Here is a 12293-nt window from a genome sequence, read left to right as displayed (position 1 = left end):
ATCTGTGACTTTATATTTACCTTTGTAGATAATTACATTTACTAAAGTTTTTTGTTTCTTCATCTGGCTTTGAATTACTCCCTAATGTCTTTTTATTTCAGCCTGAAGGATTCCCTTTAGTGTTATTTGTAGTGCTAGGACACAAACATTTAACTCCATCACCTATTGTTTACTTGGGAATATCATAATTTCTCCTTTATTTTTGAAAGATAGTTTGTTGGATACCCAATTTTTGATTTGCAGTTTTTTTCCATTTATATTTCAGCAGTTTAAATATGACATCCTATTGCCTCTGGCATCTATGGTTTCTGATTCACATCAGTTGTAATAGTTCTCTGAGTATCATGTGCATGTGATGAGTTGTTTTTCTCTCTTACTGCTTTCAGTATCTGTCATTGGTTATTGACAGTTTATTATAATGTGTCTCAGTATTGTCTTTTCAAGTTTATCCTCCTTAGACTTCACTGAGATTTTTAGATGCATACATTCACATTTTCATCAACTTTGGAAACATTTTGGTTATTATTACTTCAAATATTCTCTTTACCTTTCCCTCATGTCTCTCCTTCTGGGACTTTTATGATGCATTTGTGGGTGTGCTTGATGGTATCCCACAAGTCCCTTAGACTGTCCATTTTTCTTCATTATTTATTTATTTGTTTCAGACTGGATAATTTCTACTGTGCTACCTTAAAGTTCACCAATCCTTTATTCTGCATGCTCAAATGTGCTGTTGAACAACCCTAGTGAATTTTTTTTTATTTCATCATTTGAAATTTTCAGCTCTTGGGCCATACTTCCATGTTATCTGTATGCCTTGCCATTTTTTTGTTGAAAACTGGACATTCTGAATATTGCTGTATGGCAACTCTGGAAATCAGATTTTCCCCACTAACCGAGTACTCTTTGTTGTTGTTTGTTGTTTTTAATTTTTATTTTTTGTTCAAATACATTTGTCTCCACCTTCCCGCCACCACTTCCCCTGCCCCCTTCCCTACCTCCCTCCCTCAATCCTTCCCCACTTTGGCTTTGCCCATGGGTCCTTTATACATGTTCCTTGACTTGACCCTTCCCTTCGCTTTCCCTGCCCCCTCCCTTCTGTCTTGACTCTATTGGTTTCCTTTTTCTTTCAATGGTGCTAGTTATATTTTCCTTGCTTGTTTTGTTGGTTAGGTTCCACTTACAGGTGAGATCATATGGTATTTGTCTTTCACCCCCTGGCTTTTTTCACTTAGCATAATGCTCTCTAGTTCCATCCATGCTGTCGTGAAGGGTACTAACTCTTTCTTTCTTTCTGCTGCGTAGTATTCCATTGTGTAAATGTACCACACTTTTTTGATCCACTCATGTAATGATTGGCATTTAGGTTGCTTCCAGCACTTGGCTATTGTAAATTGTGCTGCTATGAACATTGGGGTGAGCTACTGTCACCCATTTGAGTAGTGACAGCGTCGAGCAAATAGTTTTGCAAAGCACTAATTTCTTGTATATGCAGTTACTGAAGTCATCCTTTTATTTTATCAGTCCCCAGATAGTTAGGTCATAAAGATTACCTAAAATGTCTAAAGCCAAAAAGTAGTTTACACGCACATACATACATATGCATACATTATATAACTTTTTAATATATATATACATGTATATGTATTAATTTTTAATATATTTGTGTGTATATGTGTATGTGCGTGTGTGTGTGTGTACACACATACATATATACATACACATATATCCTCCAGTCTTTGCAGATTGGCTCTGGGCTGGGACACTCCACCAATTCTTAAGCAGGCTTTCTCCAACTCAGCTTTTGATTTCACCTCCTGCTTTGGTGGAGCCCAAAGGTCAACAAGATGTACAAGACTGGCTTCCGTTCAGGCCTTTTCTGAGCCTGTGCCTGCCTTATGCTTATGCATTGCACTCTGAACTCTGTTATGCCCTTCAAAACCTGTATCCCCCAAGAATTTTTCCCCTTACCCTTGTCATTCTCAGGCTTTTAGGGCTCTCTGTTGCTTGTCTTATCTGCCATTTCTTGTCCCAGGCAGCTATGGGTAGTACATGTTTTTATATCCTTTTGAAAAGTGCCACCCACATAGCCACTCAATGCTGGAAGGGAGAGTAGGAAACAGAGGTCATCCTCTGTACCAGTCCCTCAGGGATCCTCCAGAGAGGCCATAAAATACAACCACAAGTTTTGGAGAACAAGGTCCATATTTCAACCTCTGTTACCTGCAAGAAGCACCATAAATTTAGCTGCTGGTCTCATGGCTGACACTGATCTGGAGAATGGCTGATTTTAGGCAGATAAGCAAAAACTCCACAGTGCATTCTTTCCAAATTTAGCAGTTTCACTCGGCATTATGCAATTCTATGGTTGATGTAAGATTTTTAATTAGATTCCAGAGTTCTGAAAATTTTGATTCTCTCAGTTTTTGCCAACTTAATCAGTCTCCTCAGTGGAGGAACTGCTTGGTGCTCCCTATTCCACTGTTTCTTTTTTGAAGTGACAATGTCACTTTTTTGTGAAGTCTTTCTTTTATACCTGATATTGGTAATTTGTGCCTTCTCTCTATCTTTCTCATTCTCTTAAACAGCCTGGCTTTTGATTTATCAATTTTTTGACAGATTCAAAAGTCTGGCTTTCTTTATAATTGATTTCCCCTTACTGTTTGCTCAACTACTGTGTCACTGATTTTTGGCTCTCATATTTACAATTTAGTATTTCCTTTCTTCCACTTATTTTGCATATAATTTTTCTTTTTCTAGTTTGGTAAAGTAGAAGCTTAAGTCATTGATTTTTATCTCTTTTTAAATGTGAGCATATGAAAGTATTAATTTTCCTCTACTATATGCATTACTGTGGGTTCTAACAAATAACTGTGGTTACCAAGTTTTAACAAAGACATTAAGAAATTGAGGGGGGAATTAAGATGGCGGAGGAGTGAGTGGAAGTCACACTGACCTCCTCCCAGGAACAACCTGGAATTACAATCAAATTGTGGAGAAATTACCTGGAACAAACTGAACAATAGCGAGAGAGGATCCTTGTAACCTTGGAGACAAAAGAATCAGCTTTAGCGCAATCTAACCGGTAAAGAGTGTGGTACAGACCTGAGAAGGCAGGCAAAGTGCCCTCGGGCACAAGCACCAGAAGGAAACTGAAACGGCCAATTGGATCCTCCTGAGAAGAGTGGGGTCTAAACCATAAGTAGGGATCTCTGGCCCACAGCACCAGAGACCAAAAAGTACACAGAAAACACCCAGCTGCAAAAAGCAGCAAGGTTGCTCTCTCCTGGAGACAGGCGGCTGGAGACACAAATCGTTTAAAGGACGAATGCAAAATTTTTATTTGCAACCACTGACCCTGGTCTCCAGAAAAGTTGGGGGCAGAATGGGCTAGAGACGCCTGACATAGACTGGGGACAGAGGCTTAGGGGAGAGAACAGAAAGTGTGGCCAGCGGGATCCCAGTGCTGACTCCTCCCCCATATGACACTAGCGTGAAAGGACCCAATAACCCCGCCCCCAGGAGGGACTCCGCCCCGCCCTGAGCTGTCAAAGGTGGCCTGCTGAGTGCAGAGAGAATAGATTAACAGCTGAAGGAGACAGACACAAACAGTAGATTACTGGAAGTCTCAAACAGACTGCCTACGGTTGGACAGAGTCAACATCTGACATCATCAAAGGCAGATCCAGAAAGTAAAAACAGTGGTCTCCAACCATAGAAGTTCACACCACAAAGTCAGGAAATCAAGACAAATAAATTTTAGAAGCAGAAAGGAAGAGTCTCACAAATAATCAGAAGACAAAGAAATATACTCCACTCAAAGGGAAATGAGGAATCCCCAGAAAGAGAAATGAATGAAATAGAGGCAAGTAAACTATCAGATATTCAGTTCCAAACAATGGTTATAAGGAAGCTCAATGAGCTCAGAGAGAATTACCAAAAACTTCAGGGTAACTATGAGGAACTTACTGCAAACTATATCAGCATGAAAAAGGAAATAGAAACTATCAATAAGAGACAAGAGGAAATGAAGACTACAACTTCTGAATTGAAGAACACAGTAGAAGGAATCCAAAGCAGGTTCGATGAAGCCGAGGATCGAATCAGCATGCTGGAGGACAAGGTAGAAAAAAGCTCCCAGAAAGAGCAAGAAAATTAAAAAAGACTCAAAAATAATCAAGAGGCATTGAGGGAAATGCAGGACAACCTGAAATGTAATAATATCCACATAATAGGGATACCAGAAGAAGAGGATAAGGAAGGGAAAGAGAACCTGTTTGAAAAAGTAATGATGGAAAACTTCCCCAACTGGAGGAGAGAAAAAGGCACACAAGTCCAGGAAGCACAGAGGGTCCTATTCAAGAGGAACCCAATGAAGCCCACTCCAAGACACATCATCATTAAAATGGCAAATATCAAAGACAAACAGAGAATCCTAAAGGCAGCAAGGGATAAAGAGGTAGTAACATATAAGGGAGCCCCAATATGGCTAGCAGGTGACATCTCAACAGAAACACTGCAAGCCAACAGGGAGTGGCAAGAAATATTCCAAGTCATAAAAAGCAAAAGCCTGCAACCAAGACTGCTCTACCCAACAAGGCTCTCAATTAAAATGTAAGGCGAAATAAGGAGTTTCCCAGACAAGAGAAGGCTAAAAGACTACACCTCCACCAAACCACCGCTGCAAAATATGCTAAAGGGACTGCTTTAACATGAAGAAAATGTTTCTATGAATACCCAGTTCCTTTCAAATTTGCCGATACTTGATATTACTCAATTGTTAATACTCATTAATCTGATTGTGACAATGATGTTATTTTAATTGTTCCTTTATTATTTGTTGGAACTAAACCTGTTTTAGTATATTTATTGCCTATTTCAATTATTTTTTTAAAAAAGCTTTAAATGACTTTTTGCTATTCTTTATCCATTTATTGATTAAAGGTTTGTAGAACTTTTTTCAAAAGAAAAAACAAAGCTATTAACCAAGTTTTAGATGTGTTGCAAATACTTTTCTATTCTATTCCTGGTCCTTTAACTTTTTATATGTATATTACTATATAGTTAAATGTTTAATATAGTCATATTATCAATATTTATAGTTTCTGGGGTTGAATATTTTACTTCAGGTCATGAAAAATATTAGTTTGTATTTTCTCCAAAAACTCCTTAGATTCTACATATTGATTGTTAACTCACCTGAATATTTCTTGTATAATGTGTGAACTAGGGCACTATATTTGTTTTATTTCAAGTAATAGTGTTCCATGCACCTTATTTGTTGAATAAGCCTTGTTTTACCCATTGACTTGAAATATCAACTTAATCATATATTGTTAGACAGATATATATGTTTGTCTCTAGAATATTCATTATATTTCATTGATCTACTTGATTATTTCTGTGCTGGGGTCATGTTGGTTTAATTTCTGAGACTCTATAAAGGTTTTAAATTTTTTTAATATATTTAACTCTGACATTAAAAAAATAAATAAAATCAATCTGCATTTAAGAAAGAAAGAGAGAGAGATGGAACTGCTACCTTTTCTGACAACATGGATGGAACTGGAGAATATTAAACTAAGTGAAATAAACCAGTTGATGAAAGACAAATACCATATGATCTCACCTATAAGTGGACTCTATTCAACAAAATAAACTAATGAACAAAATAAACCACAGGCACAGTAACATGGAGCAGACTGAAAGTGACCAGAGGGAAGGGGGAAAGAGGACCATGGTGGAAAGAAGGGGAAGGGACTAGACAAAGAACATGTATGAATGACCCATGGACATGGATAACAGAGTGGGAATTGACTGTGAGAGTGGGGGTCGGGGTGGGATGGGTGCAGGGGGTAAAAGGGGAAAAACTGAGACAATTGTAATAGAAGAATCATGATTTATAAATTAAAAAATAAAGTAAAAAGAAAGCATGACCAAAAAAATGGAAAAAAAAAGTAATTGAATCCCATTTGCACTGTTGATGGGTTGTAAAATAGTGTCATCACTTTGGTGATTCCAATATGGCATCTCACTCAAGGTAAGTATCTTCCTAAAATATTGTGGTTCATGATTCTAAAATAAGTGTTTAATTTTTCATGAAATAATGGTCTTAGACCATGAATAAATATTTTTAAAAGACATAAAAATGGTCATGCTTGTGAAAATATTTCCCAAATGGAAAAGTTATTATAAAAAATAGCAATTAATGTTTTATTTCCCCACCAACATTCCACAAAGATTCAAATTTATACAAATTTTCAAAAACACTTGATGTCTTTGTGTTAGTGACAGACCGTTTTGGTTATATTAGCTTTGTAACATGTTTTGAAATCAGGCAATGTGAGTTCTTCTGCCACGTTTTTTCTGATTCAAAATTATTTTTGCTATTTTTGGTCCCTTTATATTGCATATGTATTTTGGGATGACTATGTCGGTGTCTGAAATAAATGCCATTGGGAGTTTAATAGGGATTGCATTGAATATGTAGATCACTTTGGGTAATACGGACACCTTAACATATTATCTTGTAATCTATACAGGATATGTTTCCATTTCTTTGTGTCTTCTTTAATTTCTTTCAGCAATGTTATATAATATTCAGTGTAGGAGTTTCACTGTATCAATCCTTCAATATGCAGTCTTCAGTGTTCAAGTCCTTCATGTCCTTGGTTAAGTTTATTCCTAAAAATTTTCTCATCTTTGATGTTATTCTAAATGGAATGTTTAAAAGTTTTTTTAAATTATTCATTGTTATTGTATATAGATGCAACTTATTTGGAAGCATTGAATTTGTGTCCTTCAACCTTGTTGAATTTGTTTATTAGTTCTAACATATTTTTGTGGAGTCCTTAGGATTTTCTGCATATAGGATCAAGTCATTTGCAAACAGATAACTTTACTTCTTTCCTTTGAATTTGGATGCATTTTATTTCTTTTTATTGCCTAATTGTGCAAGCTAAGACTGCCAGTACTATGTTGAATAGAAGTGGCAAGAGTAAGCATCCTTGTCTTGTTCTTGATCTTAGAGAAAAAGCCCTTAATCTTTTATCACTAAGTGTGATGTCAACCGGGATTTTTTAAATGACCTTTTTAGTATTTTAAAGTACTTCATTTGTGCTCTTAGTTTATTGAGTGTATTTGTCATGAAAGTGTGTTGAATTTTCAAATGCTTTTTCTGCATCATTTAAATGCTCATGGAATTTTTGTCCATTGTTTTGAAATATATTACATTGATTAATTTTATATGTTGAATCATTCTTGCATTACAAGCATAAATCACATTTGGTCACAGTGTGTGATTCTTTTATCCATTTATTTTTTTCCTAATTTCATTTAGTTGCCTATCCATGTTCTCCTTTAGCTTGTCAAGCTTCTTCAGACAGTATTTAAAAATTTTTATCAAACAGATCTGCATTCCTTTAGTGTCAGTTTCTGGAGATTTATTTTGTACATTTGATTCATCATGTGTCCCTGTTTCTTTGTATGCTTTGTGATCTTCTGAGGAGATTTGACCATTTGAATAAACCACCACCTCTCCCAATCTTCTTAGACTGAATTCATGAAGGAGAACAGCTTCAGCAATCAACCTCAATATTGGTTCAGGAACTCTCAAAACTTTTCTGAGAATCTGTCTTTTAGAGGCTTGTGTGTTTGCATTTAATTATTTCAAATTTCACAAGCAATCTGCCCATGTTTATGGAGGTCATAATATCTTGATCCCCTTGATGTATTCCTGTGAAATTGCAGCTGTAATGTGCCACTTGGCTCACCTGTATTTATGTGGTTTTCAAACTATGTGACAGGTTTCTCAGTACTCTGAGACAGGTAAGAGGAACACCAGTCCCTCCATAGCTCCCAGATAAGCCCAAGCGCTGGATAAATAATCCACTCATTTTCATCCTGAGAGAGGAGCCCCCATATGAGAGTTTTCCTCCTAGTTGCACCACACACTACATCATGTAGAGAAAGGAGCACAGGCATTCAAATTGCCTCAAACTATTGTACACTTTTGATAGAATTCTTTTTTTGATATTGCATTGGCCTGGATGCTGTAGCTTATCAACTTGTTTCTAAAGTTCTAACAAAGGTATTCTGTGCAAAACATATTCATATCATTGCTTATTCAGTATCTGTGTTGGGGAACAATGGCCCAAAGCCTCCTAGTCTACCATCTTGCTTACTCCAGCTAATTCTCTCTCTTCTATTTTTTAGAAATAATTTGAAAGATCAGAGTTACTCCTTTTTATATTTTTTGAGAATTTTTTAAGACTTTATTTGAGCCAAACTGACAACAATGTTGGGAAACAAGATATCAAATGCTCTCAGAGTTACTTCTTTTTAAATTCAGGTAGAATTTATCAGTGAAGCTATTGTAAAATGTTCAACTTTCCCCCTGTTGTTGATTTATAATTATAATAAAAATGTGGTTATACATTTTATTTAATTTATTATATATTTTATTTAATTTAAATCTATTCAAACTTACTAAGAATTTTTATGTTATAACATCTGATATGAGCTGGAGATGGTTTCACATGCAATTGAAAACGAAGTGTATTCTGCTCTTGATAGACAGAATGACCTATGTAAGTCTTTTTTATGTATTCCTAAAATCTGTATAAGTTCCCATCAATAAAGCCAACTTTCTCAATCTTTCTGAAAGGAATCAGGAGAAAAACTATAGTGAAACAAACTGGAGTAAAGATTAACAATCATTTAACATTGGTAATCAAGAGTTTTAAGGAAAGTGTTTTCATTGAGAGAGACATTAATGATTTTTAGTAGACATAAAAGGAATATGACCACATCAGAAGTTAAGGTTGGGGTTAACAAAGTAAACATAAAATATTTTAAATTACATTTTAAAATCTCACATTAAGACTTTTAAAAGTATAAATGCAAATGAAAATGCAAAGTTAAATTTCACTATGGATTCTGTTATTTGGAAGCACCATAAAGCCTAATTCACAGTACTGACAAACATGACCTTTATGGGGTTATAAAATATGTAGTCATTCATTTTTTTACCAGCTTTATAGAGTTATAATTTATATAACATAAATTGCCTATTCAAACAGTTGAGTGATTTTTAGTATATACACAGAGTAGTACAATCATAAGCATGACTGATTTTATTTTTATAGCATTTAAAAAATTTTTAGTTTCATTTTTCAGTTACAATTTACTTTCAGTATTATTTTGTATTGGTCTCAAGTGTACAGAATAGTGGCTAGACAATCATATACTTCACAAAGTGTTTCCCCCAATATTTCCAGTATGCAACTGGCTCCATACATTGTTATCCCAATATTATTTACTATATTTTCTATACTGTACTTTACATCACCATGACTATTTTTAACTACCAATTAGCACTTCTTAGTCCCTTCACCACTTTCACCAAGTCTCCCAAACACCCTCCCCTCTGACAACCTCCAGTGTCTAAGAGTGTTTCAATTTTGTTTGCTCATTTATTTTGTTTTTCAGACTCCACATATACTGTATTTTGCCGTGTATAATGAGCACCCACATTTTTTACCCAAACTTTCAGGGAAAATATATTTCATTTTAATTTTTTAATTCAATTATTTATTTATATTTAGAAACAAAACCAATTATCATATTCTAGGGTATTATTTTGCATATGGATATTGTTATTGTTTTCTAGAGTTACACTTTTAATGAATAAGCATCAATAAAAGAATTAAAAACATTTATATAGATATGGCATTAGTACTACCCATGTACAATGCACATCTATATTTTTCCCTCAAAAATTTGGGCAAAAAATTATACACGTGAAAATACGGGGTAAGTGAAATTATATGATATTGGTCTTTCTCTGACTGACTTATTTCCCATAGTATAATAACCTCTAGGTCCATCCATGCTGTCACACAAGGTAAGATTTTATTATTTTTTATGCTTGAGTAATATTCCATTGTATATATGTACCACTGCTTTTTTATCCATTCATCTATTGATGGGCACTGGGTTTGGTTCCACATCTTTACTGTTGTAAATAATGCTAAAATGAGTATAAGGGTGCATATATTCTTTTAAATTTTTGTTCTGGTTTTCTTTGGATGAAACCTCAGAAGTGGAATTGCTGGGTCATAAGCTAATTCCATTCTTAATTTTTTGAGGAACCTCAATAATATTTTCAATAGTGGCTGCACAATCTGTTTCTCACCAAGTGTGCACAAAGGTTTCCTTTTTTCCACATCCTTGCCAACACTTTCTGTTTATTGATTTATTAATGATAGCCATTTTGACAGGTGAGGTAATATCTTATTGTGGCTTAAATTTGCACTTCTCTGATGATTAGTGATGTTGACCATCTTTTCATACATCTATTGGCCACCTATATGTCCTCTTTAGAGAAGTATCTAGTCAGGTCCTTTGCCCATTTTTAATTGGATTGTTTGTTTTTCTGATGTTGAGTTGTACATGTTCTTTACAAATTTTGGATATTAACCTCTTATCAGATATATCATTGGCAAATATGTTCTCCCATTCAATGGGTTGTTGTTACATTTTGTTAATGGTTTCATTTGCTGTACAAAAACTTTAGTTTAATGTAGTCCCATTGGTTTTTTTGTTTGCTTTTTTCCCTTACCCTAAGAGATATATCAAAAAATATTGCTACAAGAAATGCCCAAGATTTTACTGCCAATGCTTTCTTCTAAGATTTTTATGGCTTCAAGTCTAATATTTAAGTCTTTAATTATTTTTGAGTTTATACATGTGTATGGTGTAAGAATGTGGTCAGTTTCATTTTTTGCACAAATCTGTCCAATTTTCCCAACAACATTTATTGAATAGACTATCTTTACCTCATTGCAGGGTCTTGCCTCCTTTGTCAACTATTAATGGGCCATAAAGGCGTGTGTTTATTTCTGGACTCTTTATTATGTTCCATTGATCTATACGTCTGTCTTTATGCCAGTGCCATGCTGTTTTCATTACTATGGCCTTGTAGTATAGTTTCATATAAGGTAGTGTGATACCTCTAACTTTATTCTTTCTCAATATTTATGAGGAATTTGGAGGTTTTTTGTGGTTCCATATAATATTCATTTATTTTTAGAGAGAAGGAAATGGAGAAAAACATCAATGTGAGAGCAATACATTGATTGGTTACCTCTCTTAGTGCCCCAACCTAGGACCAAACTCACAATCCAGCTATGTGTCCCACTGAGAATGGAAGGGACCTTTCACTTTGTGGAACAGCACACAACCAACTGAGTCACACTGCTCCAGGCAGTTCAACATAATTTTTTGTATTATTTGCTTTAGTTCTGTAAAATACACCATGGTATTTTGATGAGAATTTTGTTTAGTCTATAGATTGCTTTGGATAGTATTGACATATTTATAATGTTAATTCTTCCTGTCCATGAACATGTTATGTGCTTCCATCTATTTATATCTTCCTTGATTTTTTTTCTTCATGGTGTTATTATTTTTTGTTGTACAAGTCTTCTACCTCCTTGGTTAAATTTATTCCTAGGTATTTTTATTTTTTGATGCAATTGTAAATGGGACTCTTTTCTTAGTTTTTAATAGTTCATTATTGGTGTATACAAATGCAACTAATTTCTGAATATTAGCTTCATCTCCTGCTACTTTACTAAATATTTATCAGTTCTAGTAGTTTTTTGGTGGAATCTTTAGGGTTCTCTATATACAGTACCATGTTATTTGCAAATAATGACAGTTTTACTTCTTCCTTTCCAATTTGGATGCCTTTTATTTCTTCTTTTCTGATTGCTGTGGCTAGAACTTCTAGTACTATGTTGAATAAGAGTGGTGAAAGTGGACATCCCTTTCTTGTTCCTTATCTTAAGAAAAATTCTTTTTAGGTTTTGCACATTGAGTGTGAGGTTGGCTGTGGATTTGTCATATATAGCCTTTATTGTGTTGAGTTATATGTAATAAAAATGGGTGCTTGATTTTTTTCAAATGCTTTTCTGCAACTATTGACCTTCTTTCCATTTTTGTGGTGTATCATGTTAATTGATTTGTGAATATTGTGCCAACCTGGCATCCCAGGAATAAATCCACTTGATCTAGGTATATCATCTTTATAATGTAGTCTTTATTCAGTTTGCTAATATTTTGTTGAGGATTTTAGCATCTATGTTCATCAAGAATATTGACCTACAGTTTTCTTTCTTTGTAGTGTCTTCATCTGTTTTTGGAATTAGGGTAATGCTAACCTTGTAAAATGAGCTTGTCAGTCTTCACTCGTCTTGAACTTGTTGGCATAGTTTGAGAAGGATAGATGT

Source organism: Pteronotus mesoamericanus, unplaced genomic scaffold (assembly GCF_021234165.1).
Source record: "Pteronotus mesoamericanus isolate MK-2021 breed Mesoamerican mustached bat unplaced genomic scaffold, CSHL_Meso_final scaffold_550, whole genome shotgun sequence".
Classification (NCBI taxonomy): Eukaryota; Metazoa; Chordata; class Mammalia; order Chiroptera; family Mormoopidae; genus Pteronotus; species Pteronotus mesoamericanus.
This window is presented reverse-complemented; position numbering follows the sequence as displayed.